The 11,621-nt window shown below is 54.0% G+C and overlaps 1 protein-coding gene across 1 annotated transcript in view; it reads right to left on the bottom strand.

Annotated features, from left to right (window-relative positions):
• Nucleotides 1-3,113, bottom strand: part of LOC105519275 (zinc finger protein 423) — a 171,714-nt gene extending 168,601 nt beyond the window's left edge. The window contains exon 1 of the mRNA XM_011952586.1: nucleotides 2,979-3,113. The gene's annotated coding sequence lies outside the window, so the exon portion shown is untranslated. The remainder of the gene's footprint in view (nucleotides 1-2,978) is intronic.
• Nucleotides 3,114-11,621: the final 8,508 nt, after the last annotated feature.

The following is an 11,621-nucleotide window of genomic DNA, read 5'->3' as shown; positions in this document are numbered from 1 at the left end:
TTCGTCTCAAAAAAAAAAAAAAGATACAGACTCAACAGTGGGATTTGGGGTGGGAGTCTCCATATTTTTCCAGGAAAACCCCCTCAAGTGGATGCACTTCGTCTCAAAAAAAAAAAAAAAAAAAAGATACAGACTCAACAGTGGGATTTGGGGTGGGGGTCTCCATATTTTTCCAGGAAAACCCCCTCAAGTGCATGCCTTTCTTCACACACCACACTGGAGAATAAGGGTATGTGAGTAGGCATGTATATGCGTGCAGGCATGTGTGTCTTTCCCACCAGGGGGGACCCCCAAAACTCACCAGAAACTTCCTTACTTCCTAACCAGGACATGTGAACAAATGCACCCCTCCACAAGGAATGCACAGCCAAGCAGCACCTTTGTAATTTTTTCAAGAGGAAGTCGGGCCAGTCAAGCACAAGTCAGTGTCACCTCCTTCCCAGCCTGGGCTTCCCTCTCTCTGTCCAATGGACCAACAGTAAAAAGTGAGCACTTCCCGCTCATCTTGGGAAACTCCTCGCATCCACTCACTCGATCAGCCAGCGACTGCACTGTTGAAATATTTATGGAGTGCCTCGTCTGTGCCAGGCTCTGCTGCAATTTCTGGGGCAGTGAGCACGCCCAGCAAAGCCCTATACCATGGAGGCTGCATTCCGGGGGCATCAGGATCATGTCCAAGAAGGCTCTGGAGCCAAAGAGCCTCCGTTCAAATCACAGCTCCACCACTGACCAGTGGTGTAAACCAGGATACATTAATGGACCTCTCTAATCTTCACCAAGAGGAAAAACAGGCAGAATCCCTTCTGCCTCCTCGGGTTGTGCAGAGGATGAGATCAGATACCGCAGGTGAAGCACACTGGCCCCGCGCCTGGCACATGGCACATGCTCAATGAACAGATCATTGTGTGTGGTTTCCAGACCACTGGCAGCAAACACGGAAACCGCTGGGCAGAGCCGTGGTTCACCGTGAGACCCATGCCCTTGGGGAACTCCACCCCTACTTCGAGGTTACCCTTCCCGCGGGCAACCCCAATTTACCACCTCCTTATGTCACTCCTGCCAATGTCATGTCATAAAGAAAGCCAGTGCCCCTGAAGGGCTCTGGTCCACCCCACCCAGTCCTTAAATCCCTTCTCCAAAGAGGTTTGGTCCCTTCCTGTGAAGAGGAATCCACTCCCTTCTGAACTCCCTTAGTCTCCAAGAAGAAATGATCTCCTGATGAGCCCCAAAGGAGGGCCTGCAGACCTCCTCTCAGCGACAGGAATAACAGGAGCCCCCTGACTCCAACCATCCTCCAAGAGGAAGGACAAACAGCGAGTCACCTACTATATGGCAGCCATTTTTTAAAATGACATTGCAATTTACATTCATTTATTCCTTCTATAAATGTGAATAAGTGCCTACTCTGCCAGCCCTGTTCGAGGATCTGGGGATAGGGTGTGAAGAAACAAAGTCCTTGCCCTCAGTGAGCTTACAATGCAAAGAGAAAAGACTAAATCTTCCTGCTGAAGAAGGAATAAATCAGTCTATAGTAAATCACATGTTGCTATGAAGAAATGCAGGGCAGGAAAAGGGTGGAGGGTGGGGTGCCACTCCGGACAGGTGACAAGGCAACACTTGAGCAGACACTAGAAGCAAACAAGGCAGCAGGCCAAGGTGGAATCTAGAGAGCCAGGATCCCGGACAGGGATCTAGCAGGTGCAAGCACCCTGAAGCTAGAGCATGCAAACTTTTCAGGGCACATTTTCTGAGATGCCTGCATGGGGCTCAGTGTGAAGGTATGTGCCCTGCCTTCTAAGATCACAGACCAAGCTGTCATCCAAAACCCCACAGGGACCCAAAATCCAACCCCAGCATCAACTCACTGTGTGATCTGACGCTGGTCTCTCAACCTCTCTGGTCTTGTTTTCGGCAACAGCTAATCAGAACTGAGCATTATCCAAGCAGGCGCTGGCAGAGGAGGCCCCCAGAGTCCTCCCAAGTCTGCAGCTCTGTGCAACGCGCACCCACCATTCCTCTCCACCCCATCGTGCCATTCTCACACCCCGTGCCAGCAACACCACGCAGGATTGGTACTCCTGCCAAAATAGCTATTAACCCAGTAGCCAATAATAACACGTTATCCTATCAATTTGCTTCTGAAACGCTGTGTAATTGCAGAACCTAAGTTTGCCATCTCGGTAGCCTGGTTACCACATAAACAGAAAGAAACTCACCAGCCTCTTCCTGAGGAGAACAAGTGGCCGGCCACGAGAAACCCCCGATTACCACTGAGGCTCCCCAGGCCCCCTCCAGGCCCTGCGGAACCTATCAGGAATCACAGTCTGGCGTTCAGTAGTTCAGAGGCTGGTCTCAATGTCTCCTTAGCATGCCGCCTCTGTGACTGGAGAGGGGACCAGTGCCCAGGATGGGATGGCTTTTTAGGTGGCAAAGTCCGGCCCGGCAGCTGCACTCTGGTGGCCTCTCTCCCGGCCAGAGGTGCAGGAAGTGGGACAGACACGAGGCTTCGGGAGGGCACGGGAGAGGGCAGGAGCCAGAGGCAGGCAAGCACTTGGGTGCAAAAACCATCACAGATGCAAGCCCGCCCTCCCCACGGGAGACAGGGGGGATAGGAGGTCAATGGGTGGGGCACAGAGGGAAGGACAGGAGAGACGCAAGGGAGGGGCTCCAGACCTAGGAGTCAGGGTGCGCCCCAGGGTCCGCCCATCCCCTTGCCTCAGGGCCCGACCCAGGTCTGACACCCTGGCCACCACCACCTGCTTGGCAGCTGGCCGCCCACTTTTCCTCTCTCATTCCAGAGAAAACGTTTCCTTCCTTCTGGATTTCATTCCACTCTCAGCAAACATTCTGCTCCCCAACGCGCCGGGAGCCTCTCTAAGGGGACTCTGGCGTTCCGGTGCAGACACCAGCCTGTTTTATTCATTCTTCCCCCTTCCAGCCCAGCCACCCCCTCATCACTGTCCTGTGCCTCCGCTTACCTCTCCCCCAGCTCACCAGGGCATCCCAGGGCAAGCTGGCCGATGCCAAGAGGGCCAGAACCTGAGCCCGGGTTCCCAGGACCCGGCGGCAGAGCAGGCGAGGGCTGGAGAGGCGCTTCCCACCGGCCCACTGGTGATCTCAGCCACGGGACGCATCCCCACCCGCCCGCCTGGGCCGGCGGAGAAGGATGGGCCGAGGGTGTGCTGCTCCCGCGGCGGCGCTTGGCGGAGGACCCAGCTAGCGGGAGAGGAAGGGCCTTGGGGAAGAAAAGGGGCTGGGAAAAGGCACAGATGGGGAGGGAGAGGACAGAGGAGGCCCAGGGCTCAGGCCACGCGGCCAGATGTTGACCCAGTTGAGGGATCCAGGCCCCGGGGGCGACAGGGGAGTTCTGGCCCCCCTGCCAGCTCTGAGATTCTACAGAGAGGAGGAGGGCCTGGGGCCGGCGCCATGCCAGGGCCTGGCGCTGAGGCTGGGGTTAAAGGGAGGACCACAGAGAGGGAGCAAAGGGTCTCTCTCGGACACTGCCCCTGTCTGCCAGGACAGGGTGGGGGGACGGCCCCTGGGAGGCCCCTGGGTGGGGTGGGTGGGGAGCTGTCTGCGGGAAGCAGCTCTCAGCAAATGAAAACCAGGCCTTGGAAACTGGCCGGGCCACAGCCAGGGCACAGCTCCAGGGAAAACCCCGCTGCTCACCGAAAGGTGCCCCAACCAGAGCGAAAGGTGGTGTTAAAACGAACGAGCTAGGAGGGGCCAGGCAGCTTGAGCGAGATCAGGGGTGGCCCCTGGCTGCAGCCCCAGGGTCCCTGCTCTTTTGTGCTCTGAACGCCCCTCATTGTGGGCACATTGTACTCCCAAGGCCTGCTTGCCTGTAAGTGCTGTAAAAAGCCAACTAACTGCGCAATTTTCTTCCCTTGGCTTCCCTCTGCTCAGCCTTGGTCAGGTTCTCAGCAGAGCTGGGCCTGGGGCTGGGGACTGGCCTGGCCGGGCAGGCCTGAGGTCCCCACTACCGCCATATTTGGAAATTCAACTCTCAACAGTGCATTGAGGCCCAAGGGGCGGCACTTCCAAATTGGTGGGACCCCAGGGTCCTGCCATCAAGAGCTTGGTGGATAGCGGCATTCAGTAAATACAGACGTCACCCACACATCCTTTCATGCATTCATTCATTCACCCATTTGGTTATCCACAGGATGTCTCTGATGTGCCTACAACCCAGCAGGCACTTAGGTGGTGAGGGTAGGAGGGTGAGCCACACTGGCAGCTCTTGGCCTGCGGAGCTCACAGCCTAGGGAGAGGGACAACATTTGATCCTCTGTGTTTGCTAGGAGAAGTGTGTGGGGCCTGGGGGGAGAACAGGGGCACGGTGAGGGTGCCAGAGCCCTCCTGGAAAAAGCAGACTCTCCGTGGAGACCAGCAGGATGAAGAAGAATTCGCCAAGTGAAGGAAGCAGCAGGACCAGAAAGAGCAAAGGCCTGGAAGTGAGACTGAGGTCTCTGACAGGCTTCATGGAGGCTCCTCGGCTCCTCGCTCTCAGCCACAGTGGGTGGCCCAGCCCTGGCATCGCCGCCCCCCCACCCCACCGCAGCTCACAGTCTCGGGGAGCTCCCCATCAGTACCTCTGGAGGCCAATCCCACAAAGCCATCATCCAGCTGTCTCTTTCCCAGCTGAAGTTCTAGTTAAAAATGTTTTCATATGTTTATTTTTAAGGGGGGATGGGAAGACAGAAGGGAGACCTGAAGGTCTTTTTCTTTTCAGAAAAAAAGAAAATTAATAAATAAATAGAGCCTCAAGAAAAGGGCATGGAAAGGTCTCTGCATCTGTAACCACTGAACAAATTAAAATTAGCTCATTTAATCAGCTCCTAATGGCCTGGCTGTCCCGAGTGGGTCTCAGAACACAGCAAACTTCACAGCAGAAATGTGCAGGCCAATGTCAGTTTATCCTACGACAAAGGGATTTTCTAAATAGTGCGATCAAAACGCAGTGAAGGCCGGGGAGAGCTGGGGAGACGGAATGCGGCCCCCCAGATCCTGGCTGGCCCCCGCCTCCCAGCTTCGTCCCTTTGAACGGAATTGTTCTTTTGGCTTTTGTTCTAATTATCTAAACATGTGTGTAACTCTGTTCTACAAAGAGCGTTTTAACCAGCAGAGGCGGTAACTGTAGCCCCTACCATACGTTCCTGGGGCCCCGCTCCCAATCCTCACGCCTTTAATGCCTCCCCATTCCCCATCTGCCTTCAACAGAGGCGTAAACACACCTGCGACACACAGTCACCTACACACGCCAGTTACATTCACAAAGAGTTACAAACACACACAGTTCTATATACACGATCAGGTATTACACCAGCTACATACACACAGTTATAAGTGAACAGTTACATACATGCACGGTTGCCTATTCTACACGCATAAAGTTACAGACACACAGTTCTATACACACAGTCACGTATAACACATTACATACGCATGGTTATATAGGCTCAGTTGCATGCATGCATGCACAGACATACCCGGAGTTATATACACCACACACAAGCACATGTGCACACAAAACACACAGCTCCTCCAGCTCCTGCCTAACAGCTGGAGATGGGGGAGGCCCAGCTCACCAGAGCCCCAGGGAGGGCCGCTGGGTGCACACCTGAGGCCCAGGCTGGTAGTAAGGACTCTTATTTCCCTGGAGTAGTTTCTCTATGCAACTTGCCACCTGGGCTAAATCATTAGGGCAATGGAGGAGGGGAAACAAAAGGCCAGGGGAGGGGGGCTGGGACCCCAGAAAAAAAGGGCAGGGTGGGAAAGCACAATGCTGGGGGTAAGCACAAGCCCATGGCCCAGTGGGGAGGAAGGAGGCCAGCCCCATCACCGACTCCATCACCAACACCGACCTCAAATTCTCTTCTCATGGCCTCTAAACTGGCCAGTCTGCAGCTCCGCCTTTAGGCCCAGAGCCTCCTTGGGTGCTCAGCCCACAGGGAAATAAGCCTGGAGTCAGCCAGATCTGGTTGAAATCCCAACTCCACCACTTACTAACTCAGCCTCCCCTTCCTCATCCAAAAAACAAGAAACAATAGTAGTCCCTATCTCAAGGGGCAGTTGTACTGATTTCATTAGAGATGCCAGTGAAATGCCTAGTCCAGAACAAACTGGGTCAGTGTTTGCCACTCTGGCAACTGAAAGGTGTGGGCATGAAGGCCCAAGAGGAGACCATCAGACAGCACGGGTCAGGGCACAGCCAGACAAGAGCTAGCCATTTGACTACTTTCCATTTCTTATTCAACCCTCATCCCCAGTGTGTGGAAGGGGAGAATTTTAAAACTGGATAAAAGAAATTACAGTGTAAAAAGAGGAACCAACTGGGATGGAGGGAAGCCTTCAGAAAACTTCTGGCCCAGAGTCAGACCATATCTTCTGAAGACCTGCTCTATTGGTATTTAAGCAACACCCTGGGGTAAAAGCAATTGTTATCTCCATGTCACAGAAAAGGAAACCGAGGGCTGGGCACAGTGGCCCATGCCTATAATCCCAGCATTTTGGGAGGCTGAGGTAGGAGGACCCCTTGAGCCCAGGAGTTCAAAACCAGCTTGGGCAGCATAGCAAGACCCTATCTTTACAAAAAAATTTAAAATAATTTAGCCAGGTGTGGTGTTACACACCTGTAGTCCCAGTTACTTGGGAGGCTAAGGCCAGGGGATCACTTGAGCCCAGGAACTTGAGGGGGCAGTGAGCTATGACTGTGCCACCGCACTGCAGCCTGGGCAACAGAGTGAGACCCTGTCTCAAAAATAATCATAATAAAGAAGACGAGCATGAGGCTTAGGGAGGTGAGGAGGCTGGGCTGGCAGAGACAGTGTGCAAACAGGCCTGTGTGGCTGCAAGCTGCATGCTAATGCCCAGCCCTGCTCCACCTTCCTTCCCAAGGCAACCTGTTCTCCCAACTGCAAACTTTCCTTAGCAGGACTCCGGCAGGTAGGAGAGCCTGAAGTTGGCTTCTGGCTCTGGGAACTACAAGAGCCTCAGACCACCCAACCTAGGCCCAGGAGTGTGGCCCTATTCCATGCAGTTCACCAAGTCCTCACGCCCCTACCCCCCCAACCCCTCCCATGCTGAGCAGGAGGTGGGAAAGAACCTGTACACAGAGTCGTCACTGTAAAATGGGAAAACATTATACAGACTTGGAAACTGAGGCCCCGAAATGGCAGGGGTGGGAGGCTTAAGCTCCCACCACTCAGAGGCTGACTCTGCAAACCTTGAGTCCTCCTGGGATGGGACTCCTACCTTCCTTGCCCTGCACCTATTAGGTGAGCAGCATTGTTGAGACCCCAGGGAGTGCTCAAAAAAAGAACCTGGACACAGGCTCCATCCAGAAGGTCCCACTGAGCTAGTGGTAGCTGTCTGCTCCTGTTTAGGGATCCTGCTTTCCACTTGATTGGCAGGGCCCAAACTGACCCCTGGAACCCCTGGAGGTCAGCCAAGATACAGGGCAGGTGGCAAGAGGGTCAGAGCCACCTGAGGCAGCCTCAGTACAGGTAGTAGGACCTGGGGAAACAGCTCCCACTAACCCACTAATGCTGCAGACCCACAGCCTGCAGGCTCTCCCAGCCCCAGCCCCAGTAAGCACCAGGCCCCCAGGAGGAAGGAGGGGTGGGCAGGGAGGTGAGCACGTGGGCTTGTGTTTGAATCTTGGCTCTGTCATCTACATGCTGTGTGACCTGGGGCAAGTGACCTCCCCTCTCTGAGCCGCAAACCTCAACTATAAAATGAAGATGGTAACATTTTATGACTCCTTCCTTGCTTGAGGACTGAAGGGAAGTTTCTAGCTCAGTGCCTGGTCCCCCTTCCCCAGTGGTAACCCTTAGTAAGCACAGGAAGTGGGGAGGGGGGAGTGCAGCATGGTCTTAAATCCATCTCGACCAGGCGCCGACGGCTCATGTCTGTAATCCCAGCACTTTGGGAGGCCGAGGCAGGCAGATCATCTGAGGTCAGGAGTTCGAGACCAGCCTGACCAACATGAAGAAACCCTGTCTGTACTAAAAATATAAAATTAGCCAGGCATGGTGGTGCATGCCTGTAATCCCAGCTACTCAGGAGGTTGAGGTGGGAGAATCACTTGAACCCGGGAAGCAGAGGTTGCGGTGAGCCGAGATCGTTCCATTGCACTCCAGCCTGGGCAACAAGAGCGAAACTCCATAAAAAAAGAGGGAGAGGGAGAGGGAGAGGGAGAGGGACAGGGACAGAGACAGGGACAGGGAGAGGGAGAAAGAAAGAAATCCATCTTATCTCCTACATGGCGTCCCTAGAGGCCCAGGCCACCATCCCCAAGGAGCAGGATATGGGGCACTCTTCTTTCAGATGCAGCAGGACTGTCCCCTGCCTGCCATGGACTCCTCTCAGCCATTCTTGAGCTAAGCCCAGCAGGCAGCCGACAGGGCAGCCCAGAGGATGTAGCCAGGCCAGGTGGGGTGCAAACCTCATCCTTATGGGATCTGGGCCCACCAGACAGGAGTTGGACCTAGAGACCCCTTGGAAAGCCCACAACTTCACTCTCTTACCATCAGGATTCAGAAGAGAACCACAAGAAAAAAGAGTTGGTGATATCTCCCCCTGCACCCCCTCACCGTCTATGTCACCCCTCACTGTCCAGGTCACCCCACACACAGAGCCCAGCTGGGCTGGGAAATTGGGCCCTAGCCAGGGCTCCTGCTTCCTTACTCCAGGGCCAAACAGTCCTACACAAGCTTCCCTTCTACTCTAAGCCTCAGTTTCCCCTCCTTGGCTCTGCTTACTTCACAGGGCTGCAATGAGGGTCAGAGGGGAATGATGGCTGTGGAGATGCTTTGTAAACTGTTGATTGCCATTGCCACACACGGGATTATTGAGGATAACCAGGATAGGAAGGGGAGGAGACGCCAAGGGCAAGCCAAATCTGTCTGTTTCCCTGCATCAGGGTAGTGGCCCCGCCACGAGAAGAGAGGAAAAAAGGCCAAGAAGACAAACTCAGGGAGGCTCACGCCAGAGCTGGACGCTCCCTCCAGGGCCCCAGAGTTGCAGGCAGGAGCTGCTGCAGTCCAGCAGTTCTGTTTGGTGACATTGGAAGGGGAAAGCAGACAGCATGGGTCTCTGGGATGTGACCACCTGGCTCGGCACCCAGCACACAGTAGGTATCACCCACTAGTTGAGTTCTCCCAGCCACCAACCAACCCTCAGACAACCTGTCTCTGCGAGAGATCAGTGCAGATGCCCACAGATGGAAGCCAGAGAGAAATATGGCTCCTTGCAAAAGAAGCGGACTGCACCACATGTGCCCCAGCTCAGCAGGTTGGTCCCAAGGTCTCAGACCCCCTAGCAGCTGTGGCCGTGTAAGGATGGGAGGGCGTGGTTTTCCCACTTCATGGGTCACCAGCGGCTGTCCCTACCTGTCCAACTCTGCCAGCAGCCAGGCTCAGCTAGATGCAGGCAGCCACCCTAGTGCCAAGGAATAGGCAGAGCAGGAGTTGGGGCTGCATTCTAGTCCTGCCCACTTTTGCCCCCTGTGCCGTCTGCATCAAGGGGACTCCTCTGTCAGGACTCAGTTTCCCCACATGCTCCGGCTCCCCCTGCCTCATAAGCTGTGAAACCCAAGCGAAACAGCACGCTGCCTCATTCTCAGCCAACATAGGCTACAATTAATCTGAAGAAGATTTTCTTAATTGCTGGGTTTTACAACCCAAACGCAGAGATAAACTATAGCTAGCTGACAACACCGGCTTGAGGCGAGACGTTTAAATCATCCTTTTAAAGTGTGTGGGCTCTTTAAAAAGCCAGTGTGATGGGAATGGAATTGTGCCTGCAGCCTAGAGCAGAGGCTACTTCCCTTAGGGAGTCAGGCCAGCAACGCCAGGGGACAAGCCTCTTGAAGGAGATGTCTTATTGGGGAGTAAAAGTAAATACATAAAAGAAGGGCGGTCCACCTGCAGCTGTCCTAATTGCCTTCCTTCGTAGGCAGCTGCAGTTCCACACGCCACAGCCCCTTCAGGTGTTTCAGCGCCAACAGGATTCCTGGGACTGGGAAGGCCCAGCTTCCCTCATTAGCTGTGCCTGGTCACCCAGGGGGCACAGAAGAAATGGTGTCAGCATGCACTTGGCAGTGCCCTCCAACACAAGGATGACTGCCCCCTGGGAGAGGCAGTGAGGGTAAGGGATGATATGTGAAGGGGTACCCTCTGATCTGGTTCTTGCAGGGAGTTCAAGCCCTGGCAGCAGCCACGTCCAAAACAGAGACAAACCATGGGCCCCAGGTCCTATAGCCCACCCTAGGACCAAGCCTGGCCTTGATGGTTTCATGAGGTCCCGAGCAAAGCGTCCACCCGCTACAAGGTGTCCCACCTCCGGCCAAGAGGAATAGCATGGGTGTGCATGTGTGCGTGCACACGACTTCCAAGCAAACAAACCTTCCCACCACCACCCACCCTGCCCTGCATGGCCAAGAGTGGGAAGAAGAAAGGAATAGGAAGAAATCTGGCAATGCTGCTCTGTGAGATGGGTCAGGTGATGGCTCCATCTAATGTCTGCTCAGCACTTATTCCAGGAGAGGTGCCCCACACATTTTATTTTATTTTATTTTATTTATTTATTTATTGAGGTGGAGTCTCGCTCTGTCACCCAGGCTGGAGAGCACTGGTGTGATCTCGGCTCACTAGCAACCTCCACCTCCTGGGTTCAAGAGATTCTCGTGCCTCAGCCTCCCGAGTAGCTGGGATTACAGGCACACACCACCAGGCTCAGCTAATTTGTGTATTTTTAGTAAAGACGAGGTTTTGCCATGTTGCCCAAGCTGGTCTCGAACTCTTGAGCTCAGGCAATCTGCCCGCCTCTGCCTCTCAAAGTGCTAGGACCACAGGCATGAGCCACTGCCCCCGGCCCACATCTTTTATTTGCCTGTCTACAACTGCCTACCCCAAACCCAAACCATTAGATATGCTCCCGAATTCAGACTTTTTCAGATTCTAGAAAGGTGAGACAGTGCATTTGCTGCATATCTGGGAATGCCCCAGAAGCAGTCAGGCACACTGTTATTTCTGCAGCAAAACATATAGGTATTCACCAATGTGAACGAAATAAAGACCATAAATAGCTTCACATCAGCTCAGGTCAAACTTGGCTGCCAAATACATTACAGAAAAAAAAATTCAGGTTTCTGGCTTTCTGGAATTCAGAATTGTGAATAGGGGATTCTGGACCTGCACTGCCTCTTTAATCTTCCTGGTGACCCTGTCGGGCAGGTACTATTGCTACTCCTGCTTCCGAGAGAGGAAAGTGAAGCACAAAGAAGTTAAGAAATAATTTCCCCACAGTCTGTGGAGCAGCAGGGTGGAAACCATGGCCGTCTGGCCTGGAGGGTCTGCACTCTCCATCCCCAGGGTGTCCCATAGTTGACCAAAGTACAGAGCTGCAGTTTAAAAGCCTCCTGAGGCCGGGCGGGATGGTTCACGCCTGTAATCCCAGCACTTTGGGAGGCCAAGGAGGATGGATTACCTGAGGTCAAAAGTTCGAGACCAGCCTAGCCAACATGGCGAAACCTGTCTCTACTAAAAATACAAAAATTAGCCAGGCGTGGTGGCACGTACCTGTAATACCAACTACTCGCAAGGCTGAGGCAGGAGAAA

This window comes from Colobus angolensis, unplaced genomic scaffold, assembly GCF_000951035.1.
Source record: "Colobus angolensis palliatus isolate OR3802 unplaced genomic scaffold, Cang.pa_1.0 Scaffold343, whole genome shotgun sequence".
In the NCBI taxonomy this organism is placed as follows: Eukaryota; Metazoa; Chordata; class Mammalia; order Primates; family Cercopithecidae; genus Colobus; species Colobus angolensis.
This window is presented reverse-complemented; position numbering and strand designations above follow the sequence as displayed.